The 17,343-nt window shown below is 35.6% G+C and overlaps 1 protein-coding gene across 3 annotated transcripts in view; it reads left to right on the top strand.

Moving 5' to 3' along the window:
• LRRC4C (leucine rich repeat containing 4C) overlaps nt 1-17,343 on the top strand; it is a 1,062,461-nt gene that overhangs the window by 156,914 nt on the left and 888,204 nt on the right. For 2 of the 3 annotated variants that reach the window (XM_081798293.1, XM_081798297.1), the window contains exon 2: nt 7,620-7,702. The exons of the other annotated variant lie outside the window; for it this stretch is intronic. The gene's annotated coding sequence lies outside the window, so the exon portion shown is untranslated. The remainder of the gene's footprint in view (nt 1-7,619; nt 7,703-17,343) is intronic. 3 annotated transcript variants of the gene reach the window in all.

Here is a 17,343-nt window from a genome sequence, read left to right on the forward strand (position 1 = left end):
TACTATTAGATGTCGGGGTGTTGACCTATTTTTATTGATTTTGAGAGGAGTTCTCTGTGTCTCCTGGATTTTGATGCCTGTTTCCTTACCCAAATGAGGGAAGTTCTCTGCTATAATTTGCTCCAATATACCTTCTTCCCCTCTCTCTCTTTCTTCTTCTTCTGGGATCCCAATTATTCTAATATTGTTTCGTCTTTTGGTATCATTTATTTTTCGAATTCTGCCCTTGTGATCCAGTAGTTGTTTATCTCTCTTTTTCTAAGCTTCTTTATTCTCCATCATTTGGTCTTCTACATCACTAATTCTCTCTTCTGCCTCATTTATCCTAGCAGTTAGAGCCTCCATTTTTGATTGCACCTCATTAATAGCCTTTTTGATTTTGACTTGTTTAGATATTCTCTTATTTCTCCAGAAAGGGTTTCTGTAGTATCTTTCATGCTTTTTTCAAGCCCAGCTAGTATCTTTATAATCGTCATTCTGAACTCTAGTTCAACATCTTACTAATGTCCATATTGATTATGTCCCTGGCAGTTGGTACTGCCTTTTGTTCTTTATTTTGAGGTGAGTTTTTCCATCTTGTCATTTTGTCCAGAGGAGAATATATGAATGAGAGAACAAAATGCTAACAGGGTAACAACGACCCCAGAAAAATATGCACTAAACAAATGAGAAGAGACCTTCCAGAAAGTGGTTGCTTTTCTGTTCAGAGCATTGTTGTTACTCTTTTCTTTGATCTCTTGTTGAGTTCGTAGGTGTTCAGAATGGTTTGATACCTATCAAGCTGAATTCCTGGGGCCAGATGAAATATAGGTCTCCTACTCCTCTGCCATCTTGCTCCTTCTCCCAGGATCTTATGTCAGAGCACAATACTACTAACCATCTACCTCATGACCCGTTCAGCCCCCATTGAGTCAAAAGTGCAGTGGCTTCACAACTGTCCTCCTGGTCCAGCAGTGCTCTGAGGCTCAGATTGTTCGGGCTCTGTCCCATCCCAGAGTTGCTGAGCTCTTCTCTACCCACCCACAGTGGTGGCTTCTCTCTTTCCCTGGCTAGACACTATTATTTCTGCCACTAACTCATTTCCCATTCCCTTTGGGTAAATGGTTCTTCTCGGTGCCATACATCCAACTCGAATGAAGTGCATCCTAGCTGCCACCTTCTCAGGGCTCCCAGACATCTTTTGACACTGAGTTGAGCAACAAGAATCCAAAGGGCTTTCTGCCAAACAGATAAATATGTGTCACGCATTGTGATGCAATGTCCCTCAGCCTCAAAATGGGCCAGCTTGGAACTTCAAGTTGATTAAATTGGAATCAAATGGACTCATAATTCTGCACAGCAGCTTTCTGCACAATGGAGTTAAATTTACTACAATTCAGCCAAGGGTAGCACATGTCATATAATTTCACCACTCATACCTCTTTGGGTTTTGATTTACTAGGAAGTGGCTTGCTTTTGACTGGAATGCAAACAAATGTTCCCTTCTAAAAAGTGAGTATAATGATGGCACTTTTCCCTCCTTCTCACATATGCACACTCTTTCTCAAACTTTAGTACCACTTCTGAGACAATTAAGATAATTCGGTCATTTAAGTACTAACAGCCACAGCAGTCTTAGAACCACTTACTTTTTTAGTACTAAAATTCAGTCAAAGGACATTATTGCTTATTGGAATTTTAATGTCTTTTTATTGGGCTTGAAATTTAAAGAGCATTGAAGTTGACTTTGTATTTGTTCTTAAGTAGACATTGAAAAGCAGAAAGAAAGGCAAGAAGTTTATTAAAATTTGCCTTAATTGACTCTAAGTTTGAAACTACCTTGGTGGTATCTTTTGAAAACACTGTTTTGACTTGGACTTGAGAGGGCTGTGGACAGCTTAGGAGGGATTTTTTTGGGGGAGGAAGGAAGAGATTGAAGCAAGGAAAAAACAGGGGTCTGTAGTCCTTTCAACCCAAGAGCTTTCTTTCCAAAGATGAAAAACTAATTGTATTCATTTTGTGGTTGTCATGAAGCCACTAATTATTCAGATCAACATCATATAGCCCTTAATAATGTAGTTAGCCTGCTGGAAGCCAGTTGTACTCCCATTGTAAGGAAGGCTCTAATGAGAGGGTGCTTCCTTTCACCCTGCGGGGTGGGCAAATGTCCACGTTGGCAATGAAGGGTATTTTCAGGCATGAGTTCTGGGGAATGAACATTCCGAAAAGTTGCCTCTGCACATTGAATATGATCACTCTATTAGAAGGAGACATGATAGGGTATCTTGGAGTGATGACTGACTTTAGAGTTAGCAGCCCTAGGCTTTAATACTACCTCTGCCACTTATTAATTGGGTATAGTCTCTGAGCATCAGTTTTCTTCTCAGCACAGTGGGGATGAGAATCACAACAAGAACATGAATAGTGGGCGCCTGGGTGGCTCAGTTGGTTAAGCGACTGCCTTCGGCTCAGGTCATGATCCTGGAGTCCCGGGATCGAGTCCCGCATCGGGCTCCCTGCTCGGCAGGGAGTCTGCTTCTCCCTCTGACCCTCCCCCTCTCATACTCTCTCTCTCTCTGTCATTCTCGCTCTCAAATGAATAAATAAAATCTTTAAAAAAAATAAAATAAAAAAAAAAAGAACATGAATAGTGACAACAAATACATATAGGACTGTAGTCAAGCTGTATTCTAAATCCTTTTTATTTATTAGCTAACTTAATTATCAATAATGCAGATGGGTGGATATAATTTTCTCCTCTCTTTGTAGATTAAGGAACTGAAGCATAGGACAGATAAATAACCTTTATAAGATCTTAGAACTAGTAAGTGGCACAGACTAGGTTTTAAACCAGACAGTGGGATTCTAAAGTCTGTTCCTTTAACCACACTTTGATTCTAATAGGGACCATGACAACTAAAGGAGACAATGTAGGCACATTTCCTGGTATGTTATAGGTCTTTAACAGATGCTGAGTATTATTGATGGAGCTTAGACATCCCATCATCTTCTATTTTCAATCAAAAGGTGGGAAGCTGGTATGGTAAGAAAACGAACTGGTTCAACCTAAGATAGCAAAAATAAAGAATTTAAGGCAATTACCTAATAATTTCAACTGGAAAAATAACCAAATCCAAAGCAGGAAGATGAGCACCAGGTGTTGTATGGAAATGTTGAATCACTATATTGTATACAGTATACTATATAAAGCATACTTTATATAAAGTGTATACTATATCACTGTATTGTACACTGTATGTTAACTGGAATTTAAATAAAAGCTTGAAAAAAAGTTTGTATTTCAAACGGGATAAGACCCTTTCCACTGCCATTATCTTGCCCTTGATAAAATTGCTATCTTCATTCTTTATTATTGCCCTTTGTCTTCATAACCATCCAAAATCTTCACTGTCATTTCAGATCAGTGACTCTGTCAGCCTCCTAACTGGCTTCAATCTCATCTTTGCTTCACTTTCTTTGACTTCATCTGACATAGCTATTACTTGCTAAACTTTTAGAAAGATGCCCCCTACAACCTATAAAATGGGACTCTACTTCCATTACTTTGGATTAAAGTGTATCATATTTTTGTCTATTTGTTTATATCCAGGTTTACAAATTTCCAGGTAGTTAAGGACACCAACTGCTTGACATTGAAAGTGTTGTTTTTTCTCCTTTTTCCTCTTTTCCTTCTTATAACATAAAAAAAGAATTTCTTGAAAATAATGCTGACATTAAATGAAGGCCACTAAACTCTTAAATTTACCCAATTTGGCCTTGTTAGTGGAATTATCCGTTGTCTTCTCATCACCTGACTATAAACTGAGTGCTTAATTAAATAGTGCCCCCTTCAGCTTGGTAAATAGGCCAATTTATAGGAGCCATTACTTAATTAAAAACAATCTGGAGCTGTACTAGGAAATGTGCTTCAAAACCTTTTGTTATGTTCTTCTGTCAATCACTTAATATCCCTGAAACTTTATATCCCTCCTTTGTAAAATACAGATATCAATGCCTACCTCACAGTGCTGTTATGAGTCTGAAGCATTATACATGTAAATCACCAAATTTTGAGCCCACATGTCAGCATTCCAATGTTTATAAAGCAGCTCCAAATTCTTTCAGAACCTGTCTCTTTTCAGCTCACTGCTCCTTCATCTCTATCTAGTCTGTGCTTCTAATCCTTGTGAGCCAATATGCTTGCTCAGACTCCAGCCATCACATCCAATTCCAGGCACCATGATATACTAAAGGGTTAAAAAAGACAGGTCCCCACTAACTTTCAAGGTAATTTCACAGAAGTCAATGCATCTGGAGACTTAGTCATATGGCCAGACATAGCTGTGAGGAGGAATAAGTGGGACCATCATTTACCTGGGCAGCAAAGAACCTAACTAAAAATTGGGCTACTTAATTCTAAAAGAGAAGAGAATATTTTCTGGTAGGCAGCAGGAGTGTCTGCCACAGATGGTAATGGTACCTATGATTTTATCCTTTAAACTGAACAACATAAAATGAAAATCTTTACTGAAATGTGTTTCTATTCTGCTGCTTTCTCTTTTAGCTTAAACAATATAATGGATGTGGAAACTATTAAAAGGAGTAAAATGACTAAGTAATTGTAAAGGGGAATGTTTGTTTCCTTTTATGGTGAGTGGATTTGTAAGTGCATGTATATTATAAATGCTTGCATATTAAAGAATCATGAGCTAAGGGGTAATTTTACAGAAGGGTCAGAAATATCTACAAAACACAAAGTGAAACATCAAAGGAATTTGACATAAACTTTGGCGGTTGAAAGCGTCACTTTTTAAGGCTAGTATAGGGTCATAATTTTGATAGAATATGATTTTATTTTATGAAAACATGAACAGATCTATTTTGTTTTTACAAAGAACTTATTGTTAAACTCATCCATATAGTATATAAGAAAAAAAACAATTAACAAAATGGCAATAAGTACATACCTACAAATACTTACTTTCAATGTAAATGGACTACATGCTCCAATCAAAAGACATAATGTGGCTGAAAGGATAAAAATAAGACCCATCTATATGCTGCCTGCAAGATACTCACTTCAGATCTGAAAGTGAATGGAAAGAAAAGGGTATTATTCCATGTAATTGGAAATGAAAAGAGCTGGTATAGCTATACTTATATCAGACAAAATAGATTTTAAAACTAAGACTGTAATAAAAGATATTATATAATGATAAAAGGGTCAATCCAACAAAAGGATATAACATTTGTAAATATTTATATTTATCCACCCAACATAGGAGCACCTAAATATATAAAGCGAATATTAACAGGCCTAAAGGGAGAAATTGACAGCAATATTATAGTAGTAGGGGTCTTTATTACCAGACTTACATCAACAGGTAGATCATAGACAAAAAAAATCAATAAGGGAACATTAGTTCTAAATGACACATTAGACTACATTGACTTAATAGATATGTACAGAACATTCCATCCAAAAGCAGCAAAATGCACATTTTTCTCAAGTGCACATGGAACATTCTCTTCAGGACAGATTACATGCTATGGCACAAAACAAGTCTCAGTAAATTTAAGAAGATTAAAATAATATCAAGCATCTTCTTTGACCACAATGGTATGAAACTGGAAATCAATTATAGGAAGAAAACTGGAAAAATCACAAATATGTGGAGATCAAACAACATGCTACTGAACAACCAATAGGTCAATGAAGAAATCAAAGGAGGGAGAAAGAAAAAAAGAAAACACTGAGACAAACGAAAATGGAAATCCAATATCTTTGGGATGTAGCAAATGCAGGTCTAAGAGGGACGTTCATAACAATACAGGACTACCTCAAGAAACAAGAAAAATCTCAATCTAACTTTATATCTAGAGGAAATAGAAAAAGAACAAAGCCTAAAGTTAGTAGAAGAAAGAAAATATTAAAGATCAGAACATAAAAAACATGAAATAGAGATTGAAGGAAAAAAAAACAAATAGAAAAGATAAATGAAACTATAAGAGCTGTTTTTTTGAAAATATAAAACTGACACACCTTTACCTAAACCTACTTAGGAAAAGAAATTGGATCAAATAAATAAAATCAGAAATGAAAGAAAAGTTACAACTGATCTGATACCACAAAAAAACAAAGTATCATGAGACTACCATGAACAATTTATAGACCAAAAAAATTAGACAACATAGTATAAATGGATAAATTCCTAGAAACATGCAATCTTCCAAGACTGAAACATGAAGAAATAAAAAAATCTGAATAGAACAATTACTGTTAAGGACACTGAATTGGTAATGGAAAAGCCTCCCAACAAACCAAAGTCCAGGACCAGATGGTTTCACTGGTGCATTCTACCAAACAGTCAAAGAAAAGTTAAGATCTTTTTCAAACTCTTACAAAAATTTGGAGAGAGGGGAATAATTCCAAATTCATTTTAAGAGGCCAGCATTACTCTGATACCAAAATGAAACAAGGACACCACAAAAAGGGAAAATTATAGGCCACTATTCCTGATGAACATAGATGAAAAAATTTTCAACAAAATATTATCAAACCAAATTGAAGAATACAATAAAAGGATCATACAACATATTCAAGTGGGATTTATTCCAAGATTGAAAAGATGGTTCAGGGTGCCTGGGTGGCTCAGTCGTTAAGTGTCTGCCTTCGGCTCAGGTCATGATCCCAGGGTCCTGGGATTGAGCCCCGCACTGGGCTCCCTGCTCGGCGGGGAGTCTGCTTCTCCCTCTCCCACTGCCCCTGCTTGTATTCCCTCTCTCACTGTGTCTCTCTCTGTCAAATAAATAAAATCTTAAAAAAAAAAAGAGAAAAGATGGTTCAAGATCCACAAATCAATCAACATGAAATGCCACACTAACAAAATAAAGGATAAAAAGGATATCATCTCAATAGATTCAGAAAATCATTGATAAAATTCAGCATTTACTTACGATAAAAACTCTCAACAAAGTGGGTATAGATGGAAAATACTTAAATATAATAAAGTCATGTATGACAAACCCATTGCTAGCCTCACACTCAACAGTGAAAAGTTGAAAACTTTTCCTCTAAGATCAGCTACAAGACAAGGATGCCCATTCTTGTCACTTTTATTCAACTTAGTATTGGAAGTTCTAGCCAGAGCAATTAGACAAGAAAAGAAATAAAAGACCTCCAAATGGGAAAGGAAGAAGTAAAGGTGACAATATTTGCAGATGACATGATATTATATATAGAAAACCCTAAAGACTCCATCAAAAAAGTACTAGAATAAATGAATTCAGTAAAGTTGCAGGATACAAAATCAATGCATAGAAATCCGTTGTATTTCTATACACTAATAACAGAAAGAGAAATAATCCCATTTACAATAGCATCATAAAGAATAAAATAAAAAATAACAAAATCCAAAAAGGAATAAATTTAACCAAGGAGGTAGAAGACCTGTACACTGAAAACTATAAGACATTGAGGAAAGAAATTGAGTAAGTCACAAATAAATGTAAAGATCATTTGTGCTCATGGATTGAAGTAATTCATATTGTTAAAATGTCCATATTACCCTAAGCAATCTACAGATACAATGCAATCCCTATCAAAATTTCAATGGAATTTTTTTTTTTTTTTTTTACAGAACTGGAACAAATCTAACATTTGTTGGAACTACAAAAGACTGAATAGACACAATAATCTTGAGAAAGAAGAATAAAACTGGAGGTATCCTGCTTCCTAATTTCAAACTATACTATATAGCTACAGAAATCAGTAAGTGTGGTACTGGCATAAAAACAGACACATAGATCAATGGAACAGGATAGAAAGCACAGAAATAAGCCCACACATATGTGGTCAGTACCACAAAGAAATCAAAACCATACAATGGGGAAAAGACCATTTTCTCTTAAGTAAATGGTGGGTAAACTGGACAGTCACATGCAAAAGAATGAAACTAGACCACCATCTTATGTCATAAACAAAAATTAACTCAAAATGGATGAAAGACATGAATGTAGGACCTGAAACCATAAAATTCTTAGAAGAAAATATAGGAGGAAAGCTTCTTTACATTGGTCCTGGTGCTGAATTTTTGGGTCTGACTCCAAAAGCAAAAATAAAAAAGTGGGACTACATCAAACTAAAAAAAGCTTCCACACAGCTAAGGAAACCATCAATAAAATGAAAAGACAACTTACTGACTAGGAGAAAATATTTTCAAATTATGTATCTAATATGTGGTTAATATCCAAAATATATAAAGAACCCAAACAACTCAATAGCAAAAAAAAAAAGTCCAATTATAAAATTGGCAGTGGTTCTAAACAGACATTTTTCTCAAGACATACGGATGACCAACAGACACATGAAAAAATGTTCACATCACTAATCATCAGGGAAATGTAAATCAAACACAGTGAGATATCACCTCACACCTGTTAAAATGGGTATTTTCAACAGGATAAGAAATAACCAGTGCTGGCCAGGATGTGGAAAAGGGAACCCTCATACACTGTTGGTAGAAATGTAAATTGGTGCAGCCACTATGGAAAACAGTAAGAACATTACTCAAAAAGGTTAAAAATAGAACCACCATATGATCCAGCTCTTCCATGTTGGAGTATTTGTTCAAAGAAATTAAAACGCTAATTTGAGAAAAGATAAATGCACCCTATGTTTACTGCAGCATTATTTATGATAGCACAACATGGAAACAACCTTAGTGTCAATAGATGGATGACTGGATAAGGAAGATGTGATACACACACATACACACAATGAATACTATTCAGCTATAAAAAAGTAAATCTTGCCATTTGCAACAACATGGTGGACCCTGAAGGTATTATGCCAAGGAAATGAGTCAGATTGAGAAATACCACATGATTTCAATTATATGTAGAATCTAAAAATCAAAACAAAACAAAACTCATAGATACAGAGAACATATTGGTGGCCATCAGAGTGGGTTGGGGGTAAGCAAAATGGGTGAAAGAGGTGAATGTATAGTAATGAAGGGTAACTAGACTTATTGTGCTGATCACTTTGTAGTGTATACAAATATTGAATTATGTTGTGCACCTGAGATGAATGGTATATACTAACTTTACCTCAACTTAAAAAAAGAAAAACCAAGATAGTTGGCTGTGTATTTAATGAAAAATATCATTAAATATATTTAATGCATTAGTATTTTACAAATACATATTAGGATCTACAGAATAGCATGTGATTTACTAGTTATAGCTTATTCTCATAATTGGAACTGGCATCCTATATAGTAGAGGTTTAAACACTTCATCTGTAAAATAGGACTGGTAGTAAGTTACTACCTCAGCAGTAGTAAATTTCTACCTTTACAGTCAAGGATAAAGTAATAAAGACATAGGTAGATAGCATTAGCATTTTGTATATGTTCAAGAATATTATTTATATGATGCTTAATAATTGATAATTTCTCTTATTTAACTTTGTCACTCTATACTTGACAAACAAGTGTACAGGATATCTGCCTTAACAGATGAAATATCTGACCCTTCAGATTTTTTGCATTATATAGGTGTGGTCTATTTTTTGCAGTCTTGTGGACTTTTCTACACAGATAGGTCAGCAGACCCAGTGCATGCCTGTAGAATAAATGGGTGTGATTCTTATGACAAATTGCAAAGGAAAGAGGAAAATACATATAGATAAAACTAGAACATGTTAGAAAGTGCATGAAAAATTTAGAGTTGGTCTAGAAAAGTGGTTGTACCCTGGAGATAACAATTCAATATCTAAGGTTATAGGTATGGCTAAGAAAAAAAAATCAAAATTGAAAAATTAAAGTGGTGTCCTTATTTTCATTATATTACTGTATCAACTTAAAAGTGTTGTAATATTAAGTGGGATGACTTGAAAAAAGCAAAATACTACATCTTAGAGAGTTAAATCAGAATGGCTTCTCCTCGGGCACCTGGGTGGCTCAGTCATTTAAGCATCTGCCTTCGGCTCAGGTCATGATCCTGGGTCCTGGGATCCAGTCCTGCATCAGGTCCCCTGCTTGGTGGGAAGCCTGCTTCTCCCTTCCCCTCTGCCTGCTGCTCCCCCTGCTTGTGCTCTCTCTCTCTGTGTCAAATAAATAAGTAAAATCTTAAAAAAAAAAAAAAAAAGAATGGCTTCTCCTTAGAATGATTTTGAAAGGGGGAATGATTATGCTCAGGACTAAAAAGTTCATGAGAAATTTAGCCAAAGAAAATGATAAAGTTGAGGCACATTTAAACAACTCTTTTCCTTATTAGCCAAAGGTCGGCACTGATGAGGCAGAATCAAAATAAAAGTCAAAAGTCAACTAGGGGTGTTAATCTGGAATATTTGAGGAATCCCTACTATTAGTGAAAAGGCTCACTTTCCCTTTCACTTCCTGTAGCCTCACTGATCACAACTGAGAAAATGGGCAGTTCTTCCTTTGGAAAGATCCTTTCCATAGACCACAAAGAAGAGAGGAAGGATAGAAGAACAAAGTTGGGTTCAAACCCATCTGAGTTCTGCCAAAAGAAAAGTGATGCCTACAAAGCTTTCCTGAAAAGTCTAATCAACCATTATCACCATTGTCATGTTCATTTTCTGGAGTAATGAAGCAGATGTTGGCCAAATTTGTTGGCATTACCCAGAGCTATTCAACTTTTGTGTCCTATCCCTCATACCCTTTGATAATATCTTGTCCTTAAATTCCTGGCTTCCCATTGACTAGTGCTGGTCATCCCTCTATATTATACCAGTCTGGCTTCCTACTGCTCTTTCACATACATTTACTTTTTTTTTTTTTAATTTTTTTTATTATTATGTTAATCACCATACATTACATCGTTAGTTTTTGATGTAGTGTTCCATGATTCATTGTTTGCGTATAATACCCAGTGCTCCATTCAGTACGTACCCTCTTTAATACCCATCACCAGGCTAACCCACCCCCCCACCCCCCTCCCCTCTAGAACCCTCAGTTTGTTTTTCAGAGTCCATAGTCTCTCATGGTTTGTCTCCCCCTCCGATTCCCCCCCCCTTCATTTGACCCAGCCACACCCTTAGACTCAATCTTTCTTTATCCACATTTCCCACATTCAGCATATTGTATGATTACATTTAAGAACAGCCCTTATTAGAAAGTATTACTGCTTCTAAAGAATGGACTGCTCATTTGGGGGAACAGCTCTTGGAAAATTTGAACCCTAGGATATGATGGATCCCAGAGAACCAACTCTTCCTCCTGGGTAGCTGCAGGAATCTATAACTAGGCATTTGAATAATGCTTTACTTTGGAGAAAAATGGGTTCTCTAATGTACTTTGTCATTTTTAAAGAGACATCATTCAATACCATTAACACTAAGGTAGTTAGGATAACCACTAACCCCATTTAACAGTTTAGAATACAGAACTTAACAGCTTACCAGAACTTGAAAAACAAGGTAATTCTACAAGCTGGGCAAAAACAGTTTTCCTGATTTCTAGTCCATGGCTCTCCACAGCAACATAGTGGCTCCTTTTAGCTTCCCAGCCAATGGTTATGGAACAGAGAGAGTAGATCTCATTGCATATATTTTGGGGACTGTTTCCAATCTAAAGAGAACAAAGTCGCATATTTTATTCTAGTATTTCAAAGACTTGGACACTTTTTGGTACGTTTTCCTCCTAGTTTAATGAAAGTGCTCCCCTGCAACAATCACACATGCATATCCAGAGAATTACTGAGTCTTTCCAATAAAAACAGAATGAAATACAATCTCCCAGTTACTCAGCAATGAGATCATCTCTATGCAGGGTCCTTCATGATCCCTACTAGCAACTATTAGAAATCCACATATAGAGAACAGTGACTTGGAGAAATCCTTTTTGGCTTCTAATGCTGGTTTTCCCTAGAAGTAAAAAGACAGTCTTGTTTAATGCAGATATATATATATATATATATATATATATATATATATATATATATATAACCAGAATGCTTTTTAAAAACAGTATTCCATTACATAATTAGAGAATAGCCTCTTTCTCTTTGTTGCTCTCTTTTAATACTTCTCTTCAGTGATCTGTGGTTCTTTGGGCTGTATGTTTCTAATTTGATTGATCTTTCTCACAGTCTGGACTACTCATACATTTTATCATTGTGATAGGAGCTCTCTGCATTTCTCTGATTTCTTTATATTTTCCCCAAAGGATGGCATCAGGAATTAGATTTAGTAATACTTGGGGATAGCTGCAGTTACCTAAGACATCCTTCAGGCAACCGGAGCTAATTTAGCCTAATAGCCTGCAAATCTCATGATATACAAAACCCTCAATTTTTCCATTTTTCTTTGTTGTTTTTGCCAACACAAGACTGATTTCAAGGACACACATTTAAGGCTGCGGTAAATGTTCATAGTCTAAGTTTTGACACTTGATTTTTTTTTTTAAGTAACAACCTGTTCTTTATTAATTTAAAATATTAATCATTTTCATATGGACACATTTTTAGTGGCCAGAATGGTTAGAATTGTGTGAGGTTTTGGGGTTTCAAAATTCATTAGGAAGATTTCAGCAACTAGAATTATGCCTAACAGCCATCAGTTAATAAAGTTATTTGGATGAATGGATGAAAAGAAGAATAGATGAATATTTTTTCATTAATTCAATCAATGAATATTGAGGGCTCATTCTGTATGAGGTAGTGCTCTAGGTGCTGGGGATATATTGAGGTATGAAACACACAAAAGATCTTCACCTTGGAGCTCATGTGGTTGTGGGATGAAAAAGAAAAAAATAAGTTAATTATGTTAAAAAAATTATAAGAAAAAAATGGAGTTAACAGAATGGAGTAAGGGTTTGCAATTTTAAATAGGATGGCCAGGGTAAGTCTGAGTAAGAAGGTAACATTTGAAGGGGGTGTGAAAGAGAGTCCTGTTTCTACATGGGAGGGGAGACTCCGGTAGAATGAATAGTGAGTTCAAAGGCCCTGGCTTGAAAGCATAGCAGCAAGACCACTTTAGTTGGAATGAAGTATGAAAAAGAGAAGAGAGATGGGAAGTACGGCTGAATTTTGTGGACCATTAGTATTTTGGCAGTTGCTCTAGTAAAATAGGGAAATACGGGAGGATTTTGATGGGCAGGGACTACTTTTCTGACAGTCCACCAGGCTGGGGAGACATTGCCTCTCTAGACCTAAAACTATGTAATGTGGGAAAGAGGCATTCTGAAGCCTAGAATTCTATCCCTATAAAGGATCTTAATTTTAAGGTTAAGATCATGCAGTTCAAGTGTCCTATTTTATAGGTAAGGAAAAGGCTTAGGGAAAGTTTTGGTTTGTGCAAGAAAATATAGTTGAGTGCTAATTGTTTTGTTTTTACACCCAATCCTGGATCTTTATATGATGATTGTAAAGAGACATGAAGAGAAAGTTCTGAATGTAAGGCTAAAACTTTGTGGCATGACACATCTGCTTCATATCTGTATTCTTTCATATCTATATTTTAAGTAATGTCTTTTTATTTCTTTTTTATTTTATTTTTAATTTCTTTCTAAATTATATATTATTAATTCATGGTCTCTTAAGCAAAACTGCTGGCTAAGATTTGGGTTCCTATTGCAGCCCAATTTTTAAATCTTGGTCTATAACTTATTAGTTGTGTATCTAAGGCAGGTGGCTTGACCTGTCCAAGGCTGTGTCTCCTCATCTGAAAAATAGAAGTATTAATAATAATAATTAAGTAAATAATAAAATAAATTAAGTAAATAATAAATAAGTAATAATAATTAATAATAATAACTACTTCATAATTCTTGTGACATTGGAATGAGCTAGAGCTCAAAAATTCTATGTAAGTTTTTGATGTGTTATTTTTAGTATTATTAAATATAGGTCAATTAATTGAACATTTGTTGATATCTATATGGTCTCATTAGGACACTAATGGTCTCACTTGGACACATTAATGAATAAGCATTGTCTCTACCCTCAGAAGAGCCTAACCAGTGAAAGAGGTGTCCTAATTTCAGTATTTTTTTAAAGATTTTATTTATTAATTTATTTTAGAGAGGGTGCACTCATGAGAGTGGGGGGAGAAGAGCAGGAGGGGAGGGAGAGGGACAAGCAGACTCTGTGCTGAGCAGGGAAGAACAGAGCCCCACCTAGGGCTCAGTCCCATGACCCTGAGATCATGACCTGGGCCCAAATCAAGAATTGGGCTTTTAACAGACTGAGCTACCCAGGTGCCCTTAATCTCAGTATTTTAATACTCTAGGTAAATTGTAATAAAAAGCTACATGAAATTTAATGGGAGGGTAAAGAGAGAGAATGTCCTTAATATGTATATTAATCAAATACACTGTTTAAAATAAAGTAGGAATTAGAAAAGTATAGAAGTAAAAAAGTAGTAGAGTTTGTAATTTGTTGGTGAGAAATACTTTTTTTCTTTTTTTTTTGAGAAAGAGTAACAGTTAAGCCATGAGTTGCTTGTGGTGTTCATACACTTGGATTTAAGGAGGGGTGTTCAAGGTGAGGAAGCTTCTTAGCAAAGAAGCAGAGGTAAGAAAATAAAGGTCTTGTGTAAAGAACACATCACTAATTTAAATTACCAAAAATGCAGATTTCTACATCTTACCCCAAATATTCTGACTCAGATGGTCTGGGTTGGAACCAAAAATTTTACTTTTTTTTTAAGTAGGCTCCATGCCCAGCGAGGAGCCAAACATGGACTTGAATTCATGACCCTGAGATCAAGACCTGAGCTGAAATCAAGAATCAGAAACTTAACCAACTGAGCCACCCATGTGCCCCAGAATTTACATTTTTAACAAAGCATCACAGTGGTTGATACTGGTGATCTATGAAATACCATTTGGGAAAAATAGTATTAGATCTAGAGTCCTTGAAGGGATTTGTGTGAAGGTAGGTTGGAGTTTGATTTGTGGGAGGCTTTCTTGCAGCTTTCACTGAAAGCTTATAGTTAGGTGATTAACATTAAAAAAAAAAAGACAGTAAAGCAATAAATAAGAGAGAAAAAAAACATTGAAAGCGCTGTTGACACTCTAGTAGAATGTAGAAATTAAAAAAAAAAAATCATAGTGAATCAGGGCTAACACATTTCCTTCATACCATCAACATTCCTTAAAATGGTAATGTTCTTTTGAGATATTGATGGTGCTTTTGTTTCTCGCAGAAGATGTTCTCTGTCTTAGAGGCTGATGTGTCATGTGGCAGTTGCTACGGTAACTAGTTTAAGGAATGCCATGGAGTTACCAAGTAAATAGTCTTGTAAATTATAGCTGACATGTAAATTAAGGCTGCCCTATCTCTGTCAGCTTTTCTATTCTGAATTCCCTTGCTTTCCATATTTAAGAGAGAACTCCTTTCCCTTGCAAAAATCTCCCTTTCTTAACTAGCAGAACATCATTTGAATGCACAGTTGACATTCCCTTGTTTCTTATTTTAGTATTCCATACCTGGGCATTGATTCCCCCATACTACTCTGAGCTGACAATAGTAGATAATTAAGTTGGTCTACATAAGCCCAATAAAAATTAAGTTTGGTGATCAAGATTAGCAAATGGTAGTTTCTGCTCTCAGAATTATATAGGCCAAAGTGTTCTCCATGCTTTATGGTGCTAATCTCTATGACTTTCATTTAAGTATTTGTTAAAGCATTTGAGTCAACTCCAAACTGCGTTAATAAATGTCTTGGTCTTACCTTCAGAAACGCTCAGGCTTCCCACTAGGATAGTCCTCTTTCTGAGCAAGCACTTTAATTTTATAACTGAATGGCCACAGTTGTCATTTCACTCCCAAATTAGAGCACATGTGGTCACCTGTATTTACTAAAATCATACTAGTGTTTCAGACATTTTGCAAAAGCGTTAATGTAAAATTATTGATATTTAGCTCAGGGTGCAGCAAGTCTTCATTGATTAATTTTGGAAGAGTGCAAGATTCATTCAAACTGTTCTTTCTTTCACATTCTTAAATTTCTACTTCTGAATCAGGTCACACATTTAGAAAACGATGTTTTCACAGTCCTATAAAATTTAACATTTTTCTTTTTGTCAAAGGTCACTGTAAGAAATAAACACATGAAGATTAGTTTATATCTTCAAAAACTATAAAATATGCAAATCAAGATATCATGTGCTCCCCCTACATAAAACCCCATTGAATGGTTCTTTTGGATTCTAATGACTGGAATAAATTTAGCAGTATATAGACTTGGATTTGCTTTTTTATTAATTCATGAGAACTTTATAATCTTTCATAGTTTCATTGTGTTCCTTTTGCATGGCTGTTGGAAAGTTATCAGCTTAGTTATATGTACCTGTGATAGATTGCTTTGATTCTTTTTATTATTTAGGATAACTATCTCACCTTTAACAGTTAAAATTTTTTGTTCGGCCGTGAGAGGCAGAGATTCATGAAGTGGTTAAACAGAAAGTAGCCAAACTCCACTTATAGAGGAATCAGGAGGTGGCAGTTCAGGCTGATGTTACACTTCCTTGGTATCAGAGAGACAGGCTCTTACTCTCTTTCTGCTCTGATATTCTTAGTTCAGAGCTTCCATATTTGAGGTCAATCCATAGTTAGTAGATGCATATTAAAGCTCCTACTGGGCAGCCTATGTTCCAGGAAGAGAGCAGGAGAAGGCTGAGAGGTAAAAGTCGTATTTAAGTTGAGCCAGTTCCCATTTTCCAAAATGCTTTGCCAGAAGTTACATCTAGAAAACTCCACTTCTATTCCACTGACTAAAATTTAATTAAATAGCCACTTCTACCTGTAGGGGAGTCTGAGAAATAGAGCCAGGCACATTGCCCCATACCAATTCTAGATTCCATTAGAAAGACATCAGGAGAAATGGTTATAGGATAGACAACTAGAATATCTACCTCATCACCCTTGACTCAGAGTTTTTATCCTGTTTTCACTCATTTCAAATTTGTCCTTTTTATTTTCTTCAAATTTGTTTTTGAAGCAGGTGGTATCTAAAAAATAATTTACTAAATAATAGCACTAATAGCTCACATCTGTTCAAGAACTGTGTTAAATATATTGCCTAAATGTTCTCATTTTATTATTTCAGAAGTGTGATGAGGTGAGTTCTAATTTTATCTTCATTTTACCAATGAATCATTGATATATAAGAGAGTTTAAATACCTTGCTGATGTCACCTAGCTAATATATGAGAAACACGTAGATTTCTTTTTTTTTTTTTTAAAGATTTTATTTATTTATTTGAGACAGAGAGAATGAGAGAGAGAGAGCACATGAGAGGGGGGAGGGTCAGAGGCAGAAGCAGGCTCCCTGCCGAGCAGGGAGCCCGATGCGGGACTCGATCCAGGGACTCCAGGATCATGACCTGAGCC

Source organism: Leptonychotes weddellii, chromosome 11 (genome assembly GCF_054177405.1).
Source record: "Leptonychotes weddellii isolate Sample4059 chromosome 11, ASM5417740v2, whole genome shotgun sequence".
Taxonomy (NCBI): domain Eukaryota; kingdom Metazoa; phylum Chordata; class Mammalia; order Carnivora; family Phocidae; genus Leptonychotes; species Leptonychotes weddellii.